This window comes from Setaria viridis, chromosome 8 (genome assembly GCF_005286985.2).
Source record: "Setaria viridis chromosome 8, Setaria_viridis_v4.0, whole genome shotgun sequence".
Lineage (NCBI taxonomy): Eukaryota > Viridiplantae > Streptophyta > Magnoliopsida > Poales > Poaceae > Setaria > Setaria viridis.
In genome coordinates this window covers 38,801,897-38,816,557 of record NC_048270.2, presented here as the reverse complement: position 1 = coordinate 38,816,557, position 14,661 = coordinate 38,801,897, and the positions used below count along the sequence as shown (strand labels likewise).

Sequence of the window (14,661 nt, the reverse complement as noted above, 5' to 3'; positions counted from 1 at the left end):
ATTCCCTGGAGCACATTTGCCGATTTTATACGGCCCCTCCCATGTAGGAGACCATTTTCCGAATTTAGGATCTTTCGACCCAATCGGCAATACTAACTTCCATACCAAGTCCCCAGGGGAGAATTGTTTGACTTTGACCTTCTTATCGTACCACCTGGCTACTTTCTTTTTGTTTTCTTCAATGCTTATCAGAGCTCTTAATCGCTGGCCAGCCAAATCATCAAGTTCCCTTTTCATGAGTGACGAGTAGTCATCGGCCGTTAACTGGTCCTGGAGCGAAATGCGTCTCGATCCCGCCCTTGATTCCCATGGTAGTACTGCATCGTGACCGTACACCAACTGATAAGGAGATAACTTGGTGGCTCCATGGCAAGCCATTCTGTACGCCCATAGGGCTTCAGTCAAGCATAGGTGCCATTTCTTCGGCTGTTCTTCTACTTTCCTCTTGATTAACTTAATTATCCCTTTGTTGGAAGATTCGACCTGACCGTTGGCTTGGGCGTAGTATGGAGAAGAGTTCAACAATTTGATCCCCATATCGGTTGTAAATTCTTCGAATTCCCCCGATGTGAACATTGTTCCTTGATCGGTTGTAATGGTCTGGGGGATGCCGAATCGGTAGACGATGTGATCTCTTACGAAGTCATCCATGATGGCCGATGTTACGGCTCTTAACGGAATTGCTTCCACCCATTTAGTAAAGTAATCGGTAGCCACCAGAATAAACTTGTGCCCTTTACTTGATGGTGGGTAAATTTGGCCGATAAGGTCTATTCCCCATCCCCTGAACGGCCATGGCTTGATGATAGGATTCATGCCCGATGCGGGTGCATGTTGGACATTTCCGAACTTTTGACAATCCTGACAACCCTTATAATATTTGAAACAGTCTTCGAGGATCGTTGGCCAGTAGTACCCATTATTCCTGATCATCCATTTCATCTTATGGGCCGATTGGTGTGCTCCACATACCCCTTCATGGATTTCTCCCATTAGAGTCTTGGCCTCCTCTGTCCCAAGGCATTTGAGTAGAACACCGTCGACCGTTCGGTAGAACAGGTCGTCTTCGAGAAGTACGTATTTAGTAGCATGAAAACGTACTCGTCGTTCCACCTTTTTAGATGGATCTTCCAGGTAGTCGGCAATTTCTTTTCGCCAGTCATCGGCCGCGAGCTCTAGAGCCATAGCGCCTAGAATTGGCCAATATCCAGATGCGTGCTGGGCGAGTTTGTTGGCACCCTCGTTGTGGTCCCTTAGGATGTGCTCGATTACTGCCGATCTAAATTCTTTTAAGAGCTGTAAGCAATCTTCGTAATAAATTCTTAATACGTCGTCTTTGCATTCGGACCTTCCGGTCAGTTGATCCACAATAAGCATGGAATCTCCGAAGATTTCAACAGAATCGGCCTTGACTTCTCTTAATAGTTGTAGGCCCTTCAATACAGCTTGGTACTCCGGTTGATTGTTAGTAGCGACGGCTTCTATCGGCAGAGAAAAATCATAGCTTGCCCCCCGAGGCGATATGAGAACGATGCCGATTCCTGACCCGACCCCACATGACGACCCATCAAAATATAGTGTCCAAGGTGCCAGCTCTACGAGGGCAATCTCCGGTCCGCAGTGTTGGGCGACGAAATCGGCCATGACCTGACCCTTGACGGCTTTTGCCGATTCATAGCGTAGGTCGAACTCTGACAATGCTAAGATCCATTTGCCGATTCGTTCTTTCAAGATTGGCAGCGATAGCATGTATTTTACTACGTTGTCTTTGCATACGACCACGCATTCTGCCGACAGTAGATAGTGCCTGAGTTTGGTGCATGAGAAGTAAAGACATAGGCACAAACGCTCCACCGGAGGATATCTTGTTTCAGCGTCCAGAAGTCTTCTACTGACATAATAAATTACTCGTTCCTTGCCTTCGAACTCCTGGACTAGAGCCGACCCAATAGCTTTTTCATCGGCTGATAAGTATAGCTTAAACGGCTTACCAGTTTAAGGAGGAACCAATACTGGTGGCGAGACCAAGTACTGCTTGATATCTTCCAATGCTTTGCGCTGCTCCTCCCCCCATATAAATTCCTGGTCAGGCTTTAACTTCAACAGTGGTGTGAACGCCTGAATCCGCCCAGATAAGTTAGATATGAATCTTCTGATGAAATTCGCCTTGCCGATTAAAGACTGCAGTTCGGTTTTGTTCTGCGGGGCCACGACTTTGTTGATGGCCGCTATGGTTTTCCGATTGATCTCTATCCCTCGTTCGTGCACCATGAATCCTAAGAACTTTCCAGCGGATACGCCGAAAGCACATTTATTGGGATTCATCTTAAGATCGTGTTTCTTGGTGCACTCTAGCACTCTTCGTAAATCGGCCAGATGCTCTTCGTGACCTTTGGACTTGACTACGACGTCGTCGATGTAGATCTCTACCAGAATGCCAATGAGTTTGTGAAATATGTAATTCATGGCTCTCTGATATGTAGCGCCAGCGTTCTTCAAGCCAAAAGTCATTACCACCCACTCGAACAAGCCAAGGTGACCTGGGCATCTGAAGGCCGTTTTGGGTATGTCCTCTTCGGCCATAAGTATTTGATTGTACCCAGCGTTTCCGTCCATGAAGCTAATGATCTTGTGCCCCGCGGCAGCGTCGATCAGTACATCGGCCGTCGGCATGGGGTAACCATCCATCGGTGTGGCCTGATTAAGATTCCTGAAATCAACGCAAACGCGTAGCTTTCCATTCTTTTTGTACACTGGTACAATGTTGGAGATCCACTCGGCATAACGGCATTGCCGAATAAATTTTGCTTCGATTAGCCGAGTTATTTCAGCTTTTATGTCTGGTAGAATCTTAGGGTTGTAGCGCCGTGCAGGCTGTTGGTACGGCCGATACCCTGGTTTTATGGGTAGCCGATGTTCAACAATTGACCGATCTAAACCGGGCATCTCGTGATATTCCCAAGCAAAACAATCCTTAAATTCTTTTAATAAATTTGTCAATCTACACTTGTATTCTGGGTCTAAACTTGCACTAATATAAGTCGGCCTTGGTTTGGTACCATCGCCTAAGTCTATCATCTCTAATGAATCGGCCGACGTGAACCCGTGTCCTAGCTTCCCATCTTCTCGGGCGAACTGATCCATCTACTCTGAGTCTTCGGAGCCGACTGCTCGGATCGGCTGTAGGCCAAAATCGGTGACCTTCAGGAAATCGGTCTCCCATACTCTGCTGGATATGCACCTGATGGTTTCGCAGCTCCACTCCTGGGCGTCGGCTGCCGCGATGTTGTATGCAGAATCAGCGTTGACTACCTCGATGTTGTCGCCGACCCATTGTATGAGACATTGATGCATTGTTGACGGGATACAGCAATTTGCGTGTATCCAGTCCCGGCCGAGTAGCATGTTGTAGGATCCCTCACCATTAATAATAAAGAAGGTGGTAGGAAGGGTCTTACTGCCGATGGTGAGAGCGCCGCGAGTGTTTGACACGTTGCCCTCGAAGTCCTTGAGCATCATGTCCGTCTTGGTCAAGTCGTCATCGCTTTTTCCAAGTTTTCGGAGCACGGCGTATGGCATGATGTTGATTGCAGCTCCTCCGTCTACCATCAGTCTAGTGAGGGGGCGGCCGTCAACATGCCCTTTAAGGAACAGCGCCTTCATGTGTTGTCGTTCGTCATCTTCGGGCTTCTCGAACGTGGCCATCATTGGCTCCAAAGCCAACTGTGCCGTCTGTTCTTCTATCGCCGATATATCCTGTTGATCGGCGGGAGTCATGAATTCCATCGGCAGTATGAAAACCATGCCGATCTCGGCTGCCGATTCGTCACCCGCCGATTCGTCATCTCCTTTATCGTTTCTTTTGGGGCGCCACACCCGAGGCCTTCCTTCCTTCTTGTCCGTCGTGCTCTGTTGTTCCTCTTCTTGCTGTTCCCATTGGCCGAGACGTTGGATTCTTCGTTTTTGAGACTTGGTCAATCCATCGGGACACCACCTGGGGTTTATTGGTCTTCCTCCCGTCTTGGCGCGTTCCCACTCCGGTTCGCGTCCTAACGGGTTTTCGTCCATCACCCGAGCATCGGCCATCTCTTCGAGCCGGCTGTGAATGTTGGCTTTGTTTTCTGACCGGTCATGCCGATCAGTCATGCCCCCCTGCCTGTCATGGCGTCTATCTTCCGACCGATCATATCGGTCACTTCTGCCCCCCAGCCGATCACGCACGGGAGGGCGTTGGTCATCTTGGTTGCGCCAATTCCTACTGATCGGCTCTGGCCTTCCGTCTCTGGAGCGAAACCTGTTGAACGGCCGATTGCCGCGATATGGACTGTTGTATTCTGGGCAATTATCGGCCGAAGGTAGCCTGAGGTTGTTTTCCCAATAGTGGATGAAGAACGGGCACCTCCAGTGATCTTCGTGCCGTCGCATTGCTTCTTCCCGGGACCTCGAGCGTTCATGCTGACGTTGGTACTTCTGGAGCAGGAACTGGGAAGTAATGCGTGGCTCTTCTGATTCGCCATCGTCATCCTCCATCCGCCGCTTCCCCTTGATAGCTTCAGGCGTAGCTTGATTTCTGGGGTCGACGGCGCCACTCTTTTTAGCCGATTCGGACGTCAGCACTTTTGTTTGGAATGAATTCTTTCCCGTATCAACCATGTCGGTGGGGAAGGGGTGCTGGTCGATTTTCATTGGCTTGGCCGATTTTGTCGGTACTTCAAATTTAAGCCTGCCCTGCTCAATGGCCGACTGTATCTGCTGCTTGAAGATTTTGCACTCATTAGTATCATGGGATGTGGCATTGTGCCACTTGCAGTATTTCATCTTTTTTAGTTGTTCGGCAGAAGGTATTGTATGGTACGACGAGAGTTTAATCTGTCCTTCCTGGAGGTGAAGGTCGAATATTTTATCGGCCTTTATCGTGTCAAAACCGAACACCTCCGGCTCCTTTTTGCCGAATGGGCATGATATCGGCTTCTTTCCCTTGATCCACTCCGCAAGTCTGACTTCAACGTCTTCCTCGTCCTCTAACTCTTCCAGGAACGCCACTTTCTTCTGGAAATTCCTCCGTGGATCGAAGGAACGTACCTCCTGTCTAGACAATCGGTGGACAATCTGGCTCAAACTCTTGAACTCCTGTGAGGCGTATTTTTCTTTGATGTGGGGCAGAAGGCCTTGAAAAGCTATATCGGCCAACTGCGCGTCGTTTAGAGCCAGGGAATAGCACTTGTTTCTGATTTCCCGAAACCTCTGTACATACGAGGATATCGGCTCGTCACTTCTTTGCATCAGGCTGGTCAAATCGGACAGTTTCATCTCATGCACCCCGGCGTAGAAGTATTTGTGGAACTGTCTTTCCAAATCGGCCCATGTGAAAATCGAGTTTGGCGGCAATGTCGTGAACCATTGAAAGGCCAAACCAGACAAAGATGATGAGAACAACCGTACCCGTAGGGCATCCTGCGTAGCTGCCTCTCCGCATTGGATGATGAATCTGTTCACGTGCTCTACGGTCGAAGTGTCATCCATCCCTGAAAACTTAGTGAAGTCAGGAACTTTATACCGATGGGGGAACGGCAATAGGTCATATGTAGACGGGTATGGTGTTCTGTAGGTGTAAGTTTGTACTTTCGGCTTTAAGCCGAATTGTTCTTGCATCACCTCCGCAATACGTGCCGACCAATCTGGCTGTTGCTGGTGAACCGTTGGCTGAGGTATTGGCACGTGCTGGTAAACCGGAGGCGGAATAAACGGAGGCTGAGTGAAAGCAGGTGGCATCTGAGTGAAAGCCGGCTGCGTGGTAAAGGTCGGCTGTTTGAATGAGCCACTCGTTTCATCATACAGCATGAGCTCTGCTTTCTTGTTGACCTCCGGAGCGACAGGCTGGTATGGCGGTACGGTCGGCCGAGTAGCCGCCTGGAAAGATGCCTGGAATGGAGGGCTTCCTTGACTGGCCGATTGATTCTGACCGGCCATGGCTGAAGGTGCCCCCCCGGGTGATGGGCTAACTGGAGGGAATGGTGCAGAAGACAGTTGGATGGAGTTGTACCCCATAGGAGCTGATGATGAGGAAGCACCTGAACCCCCAACAGAACATTGGATCGGCTGTGAAACCGAATTCAAATAATTCTGGTTTGGTGGAATCGGCTGAAAATATGTCGGTCCCCTGTATCCTTGAGGTATCCTACCAGCGAAGGAGTTGACAACGGCGTTGTGCACCATATTTGAAAGTACTGGGGACTGGTCAATGAAGGCTTGATAAATGGACTGTTGAATCATATCGGCCATTTTGTCCGAGTCCTCAGAAATCGTGATCTGGCGGGGAGCAGGGAACAGAGTCTTCTTGATAGTCTCCCCGCTTCTGGAGCGACTGAAAGACTGTAGGCAAGCTTTCCGGAACTGTGCCGTGTACTTATCCAGTTCTTCCTTCTGGTCGTCCTTCAAATCTGCTTCCGTCACCTCGATGACGTTTTCTTCGGAGACTTCAGCAGCCTTCGACATGATGGTGGTTGTATTGGTCCCACCGGGCGTGCCAAAAGTGTGTTGGCGCTAGAAATTGGTCAACCGAATTCCCAGCATCTGACACACGACCCGGGAGAATCTGCTTAACTCCTGTTCGGGTGATTGCCCTGGTGCGGTTCACGCGGCGTGCCAGCCAATCTGACCTGTTGATTGGCAAGGAAGAATACATGTCAGGTCCAGAAATCAAGATCGGCTGAATTTCCGATCTCGAGAGAGCTTATCAGCGAGTCGACCGATTTGCCGTAATAAAGAAATCGGCTATAGGGCAGCCGATCACTGTAGCCTTGTAGATAGAAAACTTTTGGAGTAATCGGCACAATGCTAGGGTAACAACACTAGGAATAGATCTAATCGGCAATGTGTAAAATAGATGAAGAATGTAAAGAAAGCCGAAACCTCCGATTCCTAGCTGGATAACTGGTGATAAAACTAGAAAGACAGGTAAAACCTATGATTCTAGTAGATATCGGTAACTAGTGAATAAATCTAAACGAAACAACAGCGATGCGCCCGAAGTTAAGGCTTAGAATTTACTCGGAAAACGGAACTTACAAGATCGGCCGGAGATCAAGTTGATGCAGCCCTGCCAACCCGTACGAACTCGTGAAAAGAGAAAGTATTTGGCGAAGTCGCCTGCTTGAAAGTAAGTACGAGGAAAAAGTAGTTGGTTGTATTGATTTGTTGATGATTACAGATTTACAAAGGTAGCTATTTATAGCCCCGTACAGATGACTCCTTAACTAAGTAAAACTCTATCTCTAATCGAAATAGAAAACGAATATTTACAAGCACGATTTATGCTGAGTTGGTTATTATATGTTCCACGGGCTGATCTCCCTTTCATCCTTCTATTCTTTTCCAAGCCCATACCGGCCGACCTCCTTAATCGGCCGATTCCTTATCAGCAAAAGGGTAACCGATTGGGAACCTGACGTGTCCGATCCAGAAGTGAGGCAGAAGTCACTGGCTGATCCCGCACTGTAGCATTGGCCGATCTTGGACTGTAGCACCAACCAACCGATCTAAAACTGTAGCGCCATTCGGCCGATTTCCAACTGTACTTTTCCAATTCCCTCTCTTCTTGGCGCCGATTTTACTAGTGACGAAATCTGGCGTCAACAGAAGGTTAGATACTTTATTCTCCGTTCATTTATTGTTGTTAATAAGCTTTGTTTTATACTTTGGAGATGGAGAAAAATGAGTTAGTTTGTTAGAAAGAGGTAGAATGGTGATGATTTGTATTTATACATGTTTTTGAGCTACAATGTGATGGATAGTTTGAATGTGGGGGAGAATGGAGAGTAAATGTGAGTAGAATATATGTGGGAAATATAGAATTTTTTAATAGTTTAGTTATTTGAAATATGAGCTAAATACATTGTGGTACATAGAGATGGCTTCCGCTACTGGAGGTAGTGGCGACAGTGGGAGTGATCACCGTTCCTCTCACGACAAGGGAAAACTATAGTTGGCCCTCACAATAAGCCAAAGAAAATGAGCACGTTGGAGAAAGCAATGCTTCATTATTTGCGAAGATGTCATAAAGATACTGTTGTGGCAGGTCAGAAACCTCCTTTTGGTGGTCGTTATGCTCCACTGCCAGTCCCAGGTGTTTCAGGTCCACTTAGTACTGCTGTTGCAGGTGGTACAAATAAACCACAGGATGAGGCTGGGTCAGCGAAACCTTCGTCTTCGCCACCCAAGGATACTTGAAGTCCTTCTAGATAGTACTTAGTGGATGGTTTGTGTACTATATCATGTTGTTGTTGGTCTCAAATTTAAATTTGTGTATTTCTATGTAAACTTTATGCATCTGTGTATTTCAGCAACATCTGTCTATCATGTAGTGTATCTATTTCCATACGTAATTTATTTTCATGCGTAATACGATGCAGATGGACAAGGCAATGGATGTATAACACGGACAGGCGGAGCAAGGCATTTATTATTGGCATGCATAATTTTCTTGAAGTGGCCAAAATGAACAACCTAGAGAATGGGTTCATATCTTGTCCATGCACCCAATGCAGTAACCAGAACTGCTATTCAAGGGCTTCCTGGGGGACTATTCACAGCCACTTGTTTAGATAAGGTTTCACGCCTAACTATTTGGTTTGAACCCGTCACGGCAAAAGAGGGGTTATAATGGAAGATGGTGAAGAGGAGGAGGATGACAACATTCCGGGCTGCGCTATAGGCCAAGCTTTTGCAGATACTACAATGGGTGAGGCTGATGAAGATGAGTTTGCAGAAGATGGCCCTATTGTTGACCTCAGTCAGGTGCTTAGGGATGCACATAGAGATTGCGAAACTCTGAAGGAAGCATCAAAGTTGTAGCGCATGATAGATGATCACAGGAAATTGCTATACCCAGATTGCCAAGGAGGCCATAAAAAGCTGGGTACCACACTAGAATTTTTGCAATAGAAGGTAAAAAATGGTGTGTCCAATAAGGCATTTCAGGGAATGTTGGAAATTATCAAGAAGATTCTTCCCGAGAATAATGAATTGCCATCCACAACATATGAAGCTAAACAGATTGTTTGCCCTATAGGATTGGAGGTTCAGAAGATACACGCACGCCCTAATGATTGTATCCTCTATCGCGGTGCTGAATACGAGGATCTGGATACTTGTCCCATGTGCGAAACACTGCGGTATAAGATTAGACAAGATGATCCTGGTGGTGTCGAGGGGCAACCTCTCAGGAAGAGAGTTCCTGCGAAAGTTATGTGGTATTTCCCTATAATACCACGCTTGAAGCGCTTGTTCAGGAACAAGGCGAATGCTAAGTTGATGCAATGGCACAAAGAATAAAGTACGGAAGATAAGATGCTAAGACACCCCGCTGATGGGGCTCAGTGGAGATCAATTAATAAAGCATTCCCGGAGTTTGAAGGTGATGCCGGAAACATAAGGTTTGGTTTAAGTATTGATGGATTTAATCCATTCGGTGAGTTGAGTAGTGGTTATAGTACTTGGCCTGTGACCTGATGTATGTTTAACCTTCCTCCTTGGCTGTGCATGAAACGGAAGTTCATTATGATGCCGACGCTTATCCAAGGCTCAAAACAACCCGGCAACAACATTGACATGTACCTAAGACCGTTGCTTGATAAACTTTTACAACTCTGGAAGGAAGAAGGTGTACGTATGTGGGATGAGGATAAACAAGAGATGTTTAACCTACGAGCACTGTTGTTCATAACTATAAATGATTGGCTTGCACTAAGTAACCTTTCGGGATAGAAAAACAAGGGATATCGAGCCTGCACCCACTACTTAGACGACACAGATAGCATGTATTTGAAGCGCTGTAAGAACATATGCTATATGGGTCATCATCGATTTCTCCATGCTCACCACCAGCTGAGAGAAAGCAGGATGCATTTCAAAGGGGCGCCAGAAACTCATAAAAAACCTTTACACCGTAATGGAAAACGTGTCTTTGAGATGATAAAGGATGTAAGGGTAATATTTGGAAAAGGTCTTGGTAGCCAACCTGTTCCGAACGACGATGACGGATGTGCAGCCATGTGGAAGAAGAAGTCAATATTTTGGGAGCTACCTTATTAGGAAACCCTAGATATCCGCAACGCAATAGACGTGATGCACCTGACGAAAAACCTTCGTGTGAACGTGTTAGGCTTCATGGGTGTTTATGGGCCCTCAAAAGATACACTCAAAGCACGACGGGACCTTAAAGAAATGGGGCAACGGGATGACCTACATCCGGGAAGGATAGATAACGGACAACACTACTTACGTCCTGCTAGTGACACTCTCAGCAAGGAAGAGAAGGATAGCATATGTTTGATTGCTTGAAAAGTCTGAAGGTCCCGTATGGATACTTGTCGAATATAAAGAGAATAATAAATATGAAAGAAAAGAAGTTCACAAATCTCATGGCCCATGATTGCTACATGTTGATGACCCAGTTGCTTCCGGTTGTACTAAGGGGTGTTCTACCTGAGAATGTTCGATTGCCGCTCGTAAAGCTATGCGCATTTCTAAATGCGATTTCACATAAGGCAATCGATCCATCAAAGCTAGCAAAGCTACAGAACAATGTGGTGCAATGTCTTATCAGCTTTGAGTTGGTATTTCCACCATCTTTCTTCAATATTATGACACACCTTCTGATTCACCTAGTAAAAGAGATTCATATTCTCAAACTAGTATACCTGCACAATATGTGGCCTTTCGAGAGGTTCATGTCAGTCCTATAAAAACTATGTTCTCAATCGTGCCCGTCCAGAAGTAAGCATCGCCAAGGGATATGGAACAGAGGAGGTGATTGAGTTTTGTGTTGATTTTATTGACTCGATTGACTCGGTCGGGGTTCTAACTTCATGACACGAGGGGAGGCTGCATGAATAGGCACCCTTGGAAGGAAAGTATGTTTGAGCAATGATGTCTATTTGTTCAACAAGGCACACTACACTGTTCTACAACAGTCAACCTTTGTGGCTCCGTATATCGAGCAGCACAAGAATATGTTAGTTTCCGAAAACCCGGCGAGATCCGATGCCTAGCTTACAAGAAGCCACGTGGAAACTTTTCCCTCCTAGTTGCGCAAACAACTTATGGGTAACTTTGAGATTCACCAATAGCTTGTTTGGTTAGCCAGGGGACCTTCTAGCACAATTGTGAAATTCCAAGGCTACGAGATAAATGGTTATACATTTTACACGAGAGCCCAAGACCATAAAAGCATGAACCAGAATAGTGGTGTCCGCATAGATGCCATAGGCAGAAACAGTAGCATGGACTCTTATTATGGTTTCATAGAGGAGATATGGGAAATCAAATATGGACCGTTGTGCATCCCTGTGTTTTGTTGCCAATGGGTGAAGTTGAATGGCGTAACCAAAGATCAGTATGAAATGACAATAGTGGACCTTAGAAGGACTGGATACACTGATGAACCATTCGTACTTGCCAATGATGTGCATTAAGTTTTCTATGTGAAGGATATGTCTAGCAAACCCAAGAAAAATCTAGAACAACCATGGGAGCCAAAGCGCCACATAGTCCTTCCAAGTAAAAGAAAAATTGTGAGAGTCGAGGACAAAATAGACCAATCGGATGATTATGATCAGTTTGCAGACATACCTCCATCCTGCTATACAAAGAAGAGGCTCCATACTTGCGCCGCGATCCTGACCAAGGAACATTCGCGAAGAAGAAGTTTTTTAATGTTACATTGTAATGCGTTAAATTTGTTTCACATTTATGAATAATTTCATGTACTACTTGATACAATTTTTAATTTAAAGCATCTATGATTTCATGTGTGCTTAAATTAGTTGATGTGAAGATTTATTGATACATCAAAAAAACATTCACGTGTATAAATTATTTAATTGATAATTTCTTGATTATAGTGATGCAGTAATATAATTATTTAAGAAGGTAATATAACTTGTATGGAATTAATGAGTCATTCAAACTTATTATAAATATTATTGCTAATTAAAGATATTTTTGCATGTTTGAAATATGCAAAGTTTTAATTTTTGCTTCATGAAATTGAGCGAAAACATAAAAAACTATTTCCAAAAAAGAAGAGGGAGATGAAAAAAGGGAGATGACCCTTTTATCTTGGTTTGTAATTAGAACCGGGACAAAAGGTAAGTTTTAGTTCCCGCCTGGACGTGACCTTTTATTCTGGGTCTTGTTACCAACCGATATAAAAGACCAACCTTTTATCCCAACTTGTAAGAAACCAGGATTAAAGGGATAGACATTTATCCCGATTTGTTACAAACCGGGATAAATGGCTGACCATTTATCCCAGTTTGTAAGAAGAACTGAGATTAAAAGTCAATTTATCTCGGTTCTTCTTACAAACCGGGATAAATTGTAGAGGGGGGATAAAAGTAACTGGCGTTTCTACTGCCCCGCACCCGGTAACTTAGCGTCCGCATCATCGTCTCTGTCACCGGCTCCCGCGCGTCACTTCGCTGCCTCCGTCCCCGTCGCCACCGGTAGCCCCGTAGCCGCCTCCTCTCCGTCGACCTCCGCCGCCGCGTCGTCCTCCATCCGCAGTGCCATCGTCCTCCATCCGCGCTGCCGCGTCGTCCTCGCTCCGTTCGCGCCGCCGTCGTCGTCGACCTCGCGTGAGCACGCGTCATCCTCCGCTGCGTCGTACGTCGTCGTCCTCGCTCTGTCCACGCCCACCCCGTCCAACGATCCCGCCCCGTCCCGCGCGCGCCCTACTACTAGCTCGGCGAAACCCCACGCCAGGCCCCGGCCGGCCGGCCCCTCGATCTCCGTCCGGCAGAGCCCCCCCCCCAAACCGTCCTACCGGCCCCTCCGTCCACGCGCGACAGTGCCGCCGCGGCCGAGCAGGCAAAACCCCCCTGCTGAAGTGAACGAAGCCACATGCAAAAAAAAAATTCTACTGTGAATTTGGCAATGATGCAATGCAATACTTTGGCAATGATATTTTAGATTAGTAATATTGTATATGAAGTTAGAATAAATTTGGCAGTGATGCAATGCAATACTTTTTTTATTTTTTCTAGTTAATAAATTTGGTAGAAATTTTTAGATTAGTAATATTGTATAGGAAGTTAATTAGAATAAATTTGGCAGTGATGCAATATTTTTTTATTTTTCTAGTTAATAAATTTGGTAGAAATTTTTAGATTAATAATATTGTATAGGAAGTTAGAATAAAATTTGTATAGAAATTTTTATTTCATGTGTACGTTTCTATGATTTCATTTATATATACCTTAATGTACATGTAATTTTGATTTCATGTGTGTTTGGAGTAGTTGAGATGGCAGACGACGAGAGTGCAAGGTTCATGGTGGAGGACATTATTGCTGGTAGGACGTACACCGAAGAAGAGGGTAACCAGGTGGACGAGTACCTCAAAATGTCCGCCGATGGAAATGAAGAGCCCGCGGAAAACCTTGCCGCAGCGCAAGATACCACCGAGGTATATATATCATTTATAACATTTTACCCCATTTAGAATATCTTTTTCTTTTTATTATATACTAATTAACGATTCTTGAACCATTAGCCGTCAGGATCGGAGAACCCTAAGAAGTGCCGAAGTCGAACCATGGTGATGGATGGATCATGGAAGCTAGACATCACCGAACTGTCAGAAGACGGCAGGCCCGTTGCTCCCGGCGATGTGGCCAACAAGTACGTGTCTCAGCTCGGGGCAATTGTAAGGGACAATATGCCCGTCAGCTTCAAGAAATGGAGGGGCAAAAGAGATGATCCGGATGCGCTCCCGCAAAAAGAAAAGGATATGCTGTGGGAACAGGTCAAGCAATTTTTCACATTTCCCGCTGGATATAGTGAAAAGGATGTGAAAGCATGGACGCTTAAAAAGATGGCCACGCAATTTCAAACATTCGAGAAATTTCTAGTTGCAAAGTACATTAAGGAGGACAAAGCTCCAGATTACAACATATTTCCAAAGTTGAGCGGCCACTAGGAGGCATTTGTCGAGTACAAGAGGAGCGAAGACGATCAACAAAAAGTCGACACCAATGTTGAAAATGCAAGGCAGAAGAAGGAGCACCATCATCTAGGGCGAGGTGGTTACAAAATAGCCATGCCCAAATTTCGCAAGATGGAAGAAGACCTGCTTGCATGGGGTATCATACCAACAACTCATGAATGGAACCAGCAAGCTAAAAATTGGTTTTTTGCTCATGGAGCCAAACTGAGCCAAGAGGATGGGACGTTGATCTTAACCGAGGAAATACGTCTCAAGGGTGAACAGCTGGCCAAGAACATTGAAGATGTTAAGGCTGGGAGGTTGTCGGTGGATCGAGAAATGGATGAGCTCACATTGGTCCTCGGGAATCCTGAGCACCCAGGACGTGTCCGTGGCTTCGGGATCGTTCCTTGGAAGTACGGTTTCAAAGAAGACAGAGACTCGTACAGAGGCCGCAAGAGAAGAAAGGATCGGGCTGAGCAAAGCTGGCAGCAGAAGATAGAATCTCAAGTGGAATTGGTAGAACAAAGAATGCAGGACGAAGTCAATCGTCTAGTGTCGACCCTTTCTCAATCAGGAGCACAGGCCAATCCACAGGACCAACAATAGTTCGTTGTTGATTTTATCAGGCAATGCACCGCATGTGAGCTGCATGTACCGGTCAGCAACCTCAC

General features: G+C 46.0%; 1 pseudogene; it reads left to right on the top strand.

Annotated features, from left to right (window-relative positions):
• Nucleotides 1–9,246: 9,246 nt before the first annotated feature.
• LOC140220316 (uncharacterized) lies at nucleotides 9,247–13,981 on the top strand (annotated as a pseudogene).
• Nucleotides 13,982–14,661: the final 680 nt, after the last annotated feature.